This window comes from Pteropus medius, unplaced genomic scaffold (assembly GCF_902729225.1).
Source record: "Pteropus medius unplaced genomic scaffold, Ma_sr-lr_union100, whole genome shotgun sequence".
NCBI lineage: Eukaryota > Metazoa > Chordata > Mammalia > Chiroptera > Pteropodidae > Pteropus > Pteropus medius.
The window spans coordinates 1,862,426-1,868,425 of NW_024347790.1; positions in this window are offsets into that span (position 1 = coordinate 1,862,426).

Genomic DNA, 6,000 nt, shown 5'->3' on the forward strand with positions numbered 1-6,000 from the left:
GGGCCCGGAAGCTTCCTTCTGTGTCCTCTTGGAGGGTACCTGTCATCCTCCCACATTCAGATAGACATCTGGGTCTTGGGACCCTCCTTTACATCCAGATCAGATGACGAACCAAAACCACAGAGATCCTTTATGTGGATGTATGGGAAACGTGAAGGCAAAATATTCAAAGACAAAATGTTAACGCAGGTTATCATGAGGGGTGTCTATTTTAAAGATAAGTAGATGTAGGTGCTTGGACAGCAACAGGGAAGAAATATTAAGAAAATCAGTTCTGCCTCAGAATGGCTTCTCCCACTGCAGAGATGGAAAAGAAAGAATATTCACCCAATTCAGATAGTACTTCAAAGAGTAATTCCCCCAGTTCAGAGGCGAACTTCAATTCAGCTGCCCTCAGGGGTTATAGAGATCTTATTTTAAAGGGAAGGAAACTGACCAGAAAGGTTACGTCATTTGTTCTAGATCACACAGTGAATAATAGGGAAGCCAGTTCTGACTATGAGGCTCGTGACCTATATACATCATGTCACGTTGTCCCCCGTGGAGGACATAGCTACACGTGACTCAGTGTTTGGTTAGGACCACCTGGAGCTCAAAAGATGCTATAATCGCCCTCAATTCACTTAGAACCTAAGACCAGGAGTATGACTGCTTAAGTGACACCCATCACCAAGCTCTGCATGGAGACCCTGGAGACAGAAGGAAGTAACAACATCCTGCATTTTAAAACCCATGAATTGCATCACTTCCCAAAAATTAGACTAGGGCGAGAGTGAAAAAGTAACTCTCTAGTGGAGACACCTTGCAAACACCACATGACTGAGGGATGGGGGCCCCATCGCCCACGTGGATGCCACGTGCCCCGGAGACGACGGGATGAGACGCGAACTTCGCCTCTGCAGTCTTTCTCCCTAGACCCACAACCTCAGCTGAATGAGGAAGACTTCAGACAAACCCAAGTTGATGGCCTTTCCACAAAATACCTGACCAGTACCCCTCGAAAATGTCAAGATCAGGAGGCACGATGAAAGACTGAGAAGCGGTCACAGACGGGAGGAGACCGAGGAGGCGTGACGACTGGGAGCACCACAGCACCCGACACCGATGAGACCCTGGCACGGAAAACAAAGCAGGAAAGCCAGCGCACGTGAAGTTCGAATAAAGCCTGCAGTTTAGTTAATACGAAGGCACCAGAGTCGATTTCTTCATTTTGACAAATGTGCCATGCTAATGTAAGAGAATGCTACAGGAAACAAATGGGTGAGGGGTATATGGGGACTCCGTTTTTACTATTTTTGTAAACCTAAAATTATTCTAAACTATAAAGGCGATTTAGAAAAAATAAAAGAAATAAACCTCCCCCATTAATAAATAAACCACTTGGAATGAATTTCTCTATCGGAATAAGTATTTTTTCTTAACACACACGGAATTGTAAATTAAATGATTGTAAATTTAAATTAAAGCAGAAAGGAGGCAACAAGGGGCTAATTAAACTAGTGGGAAGCTTGGGTGAAGAGCCACTTCCTGGTGAGTGGATCGGCCTCTTGTCTCTGAGAATCAGGACAGGTGTCCTGCAGAGGGGAGGTTTCAGCCGAAGGGGACAGCATGGCCGCCGGGGCCGGAGGGACTCTTCCAGAAAGAACAGACTCGAGAAGACAGCAGCAGTAGTGGACAGGACAAACAGAAGGAATGTCTGGCTGAAAGTGGACAAGACAGTAGGGTCCTAGACCCACCCCAACACACACACACACACACACACACACACACACACACACACACACACACTGCCAGTGGCCAAGCCCTGCCAGTTTAGCTCGAAAACATTCCTCAGATCTTTCCCTTCTCTCGTGGCTATGACCACAGCCCTAGGTCCCACTCACGATGACCTGGAGTCTCCCAAGAATCTCCCAACAGATTTCTCGGCGTCTGGCGGCCCCTGTCACCAAGTCCCTCCTCTCAACCCCCAGAGCGATATGTGTAAAACAAAACTAACAGCCTTGTCTGCCTTCTGGGTACCTGCCTGGAGTCTGGAGACCCAGGACAGCACTAGCCATCCGCCGAGCTGCCTTCTGGCCCCCATGACTCAACATTGCCAACTCACACCCACACCTCTCCCTCCAGAACCCCACTGCGCAATGCCCTGAGCGTCTACACACCTCGCTGCCTCGGTCAAGCCTGTGCCCCGAGCCAACAGCAAGCCTTCTCCATAGGTCTTTGCCTGGCGAACTCCACACGGCACTAGGGGTCTGGGCAGCGAACTGTCCACAGACCCCTCCCCAGGCCGCTTCCTGTCCTCCACGGAATTTCCTTAACATGTTGAAACTCTGTGGATCCTGGACCCTGAGCTGGTCAAGGACAGAAACCATCTGTGCACCCCTGGCCCCCAGCACTGTGCCTGGCCTGCAAGGGCCATTCTAGAAATGTTGGTTGAACCAACCGAAAGAGGTGGGGTGCACTGAGAGATCAGGGCACCAGAGCCAGTCAGGGGGGAGACACAAGTGAGCGAAGGTGAGAAGCACCCAGATGGGGCTGGCAGAGGCAAGAAGGAGGAGGACGGACAGCGGTGACTGCTCAGCCTGGGGTGTGAAGACTCTGCCGCATCTGCCTAGCTTTTTGGCCACCTGACCCAGCACGTAAGAAGTCAGGCTCTTCTAGAAACAGCCAGCGCTGGAGGGGGCACATAGGGAGAGAAACAACGGAGAAGTCTAGGTGGCCCCCGTTTGCTCCAGCTCCCACTTGTCTAATCATCCCAGAAGCTGTGGAGCAGAAAGGAGTCATCTGCTGACCTCCATCCAAACTGTACGTTCATGACTATTATGGCTAAACTGTGTCCCACCCAAATTCATAAGTTGAAGTCCAAAGCCGCAGTCCCTCAGAATGTGACTGTATTTGAAAAAAGGGCCTTTAAAGGGGGTAATTAAGTTAAAATGAGGTCGCTAGGTGGGCCCTAAACCAGTATGACTGGTGTCCTTATACCAAGTGATGAGGACACAGACATACACTCAGGGAAGACTCTGTGAAGATTCAGGGACAGGACAGCTGTCTACAAGCCAAGGAGCAAAGAGCAAACACAGGGCAGAAACCAACCCTTCCCACGCTTTGATCTCAGACTTCTGGCCTCCGGGACAGCAAGAAAATAAATGTCTGTTGTTTCAGCCTCTCGGTCTGTGGTACTTTGTTACGGAAGCTCTGGCGAATCGATACGGTAACCATAAAATGAATACTGTTGTTTTAAGCCACTAACGTTTGGGAATGATTTGATACATAGCAATTTATAACTGGAATACCCCAATCTCCCAGAAATACATATTTTTAAATTACTGGCAAAGTAGAGTCTCTATCTCTTCCAAAGAAAAGCATTTCATAGAGAAAAGTGATTGTAATGTTTTGAAACCGACATTCTTGTTATTGATGCCTAACCGTTGTTTTGCTGTCAACGCACTGAGGAGGGGATGGGGGGGATGGGTCCGGGCACCTGCAGAATCAGCTCACAGAGGTTGAGGGGTCCGGCTCAGAAGCAAGGAGAGGTGTGACGAGGAGCCCCACCTGGAGATTCCAGACTTCTGGGCTGCAGTGAAGCGGAGAGGTTAATTGTCAGGCTGTAAAAACACAATGACGATTAGGTCCCTGAGAAAACGCTATCATCTATTAGCATCGTGACAACGGCCGAATTAGGTGGGACATAACGAGCTTTCCGGCCTCCCAGCTGAAATACCGCAAAGGTTAATTGGATTCCACTTCGGAACGCGCACCGCAGAAGAGGCTGTATACGTTGGTCACCGAACCAGATACAAGTGGCTGGGAAAACTCAGCCCAGTCCTGGTCCAAGGCTACACGTCACCTCTCCCAGAAACCGATGCCCTTGTCAGGTTTTGTGCTTTCTTTCCCCCAAATTTCAAGCCTTTGGCAACTCGCTGGTGCCCCTCCCTGCTCACTGATTTGGACCTCGCAAGGAACTTGCTGAGTGGGCCCGGAGCTCCCCACGACACGTAGAACCATTACCTCCCTCCCAGTTCCTGGCCAGTCACAGCCAGCGAAGAGGCCCTGCCGAAACCCTAAGCAGAACTCCAGGCTGGCAAACGAACCTGTCTACAATCTGGCATGCTGTCTCTGAAACTGAGGTGTCAGACATGCCCCACCTCGCCTTGACCGAGCACTGGCTGAGTTACATTCCCCTCACTACACACATCCTGTGCCAAGGCCAAAGCTGCTGGATTTGGCAAAAATCCTCAAGGACTTAGCCACCAGGGGTGAGAAAAAACGAAGCTTAGGTCAGTCTCGGGCTATTCCTTGGCCCTGAGTTGGGAAGGCCCGGCTCAGGGAGCACTAGACATGGAACCGGAGACAAAGGGACCAAGAATGGAAATCTGGAGATCCCCCAGTACCATCTTCTACCTGGGCAACCAGGGTCTCTGCCTTGGGTGGGGTTCACTAGGCTGAGAGGATGCTCCCCAAGTCCCAGAGCATGTGCCCCCAATTCTAGACCCCAATATTCCATGGTCAAATGGCCCAGAGCCCCCTTCCAAGGCCGACACAGGCCTCCTCCCCGGTTCTGTGATCTGTAGGATGACTGATGCTGCCTACCTACATGCATTGCCAGGGACACGGAGTGGCAGGGATGAGTGCTTGCGGGGGTGGGGTGGGGGAGGGGCGCAGGGCTGGAGGCCCCGGTGGTGCAGAGGGGAAGGAGCAGGCTCTTTCCTGAGCCCTGCAATGCTGCCCCTTGGGAGTTCATACAAGATTAGTGCTGAACAGTGATGTTTGCTTTAGTAACCGAGAGGCCATGAGCAATCCCTCCACCTCCCGGCCCATCACCACGGCCAACACCAAAACCTGATTTTCTTATTTTCTCAAAAGTCGTCTTCCTCGTCTTTATTTCCCAACAAGTTAAATTTTTCGTTTCTCATTTCAGAAGCAACGTTTAGCCTTTGCACGTGCTCCTCCACTGATTGGTTTTCTTACGAGTTATTGATACTCGGTGGGAAAAATAACATAATCACCCAGGTTCTCCTCTCTGGCACTTGACAAGTGCATGGGAATAATGCAGCTGCCTCATGGCTGTGGGGGTGACGCTTGGGGTGCAAAGGCACAGCCTCAGCTCCAAGGCCGGGGCAATCCTTGAGTTCATTCCCATACCCTTCATGCCTGATACAGTTAGTGTGCATACGGAGGCCACTCCAGAGGCCCAGCCCACATCACAACGCTAAACCCACGTCAGCGTGCACTTACAGGAGTCACCTGTTCACCTAACACACGTCAACCATCATCTGCCTCTTCAGATCTGGTCAGTTCACCTTGCCCTCAACAGCAGGACCCGCTGGCCTCATAAGGAAATCCCGCCTCCTAGCCCATCTGACTGGCCTCTTCTAATGCCCCATGAGACTCACTCTTCCCAAAATCCCTCGGAAGGAGTCTGCACTGCTGCGAGGCACAGTGCTCCCCCCAATCCTTGGGCTGTTTTTTCCTGGGATAAAGGGAACCACCTGACATGCTGCTCTGAGGATCAGGGAGCACCACTCCTTGCTTAAACATTCCGCGGTGGTGTTTCAGTGTATGACTGGCAAACAGACCCAGACTGCCTCCCAGATGGGGGTGAGATTAAAGCCTCTGAGCAGAGCCACATGGCTAACTCAAGAGCCAGATATAAATAGAATAAAATTGAACTGGGGCTTAGGATTTGGGGGAAGAAAATAGTTCTTTTCTTGTGGCCCTGGCCAGAGGCTCGGCGATGCAGTCCTGATGTCTAAGATCTAATTTGCGATGCCACAAAGAATGTACTGGTTCGAATTTCCTTAGCTCCTCAGTTTTTGTTCCAAGTCAGAAGCCACTGAGGCTGGCGGAGATCGTGGGCGGGGCCATTGGATCACATGGAGACAGGGACCTCTAGTGCCAAACTGCTTCTCTGACACCCAGCTGCACTACTTACTCCTGTATTTACCCATTTCTCTATGATCTCTGCAATACTGTTTCTCTGAGAAAGCCTCGATTTAAATGTGT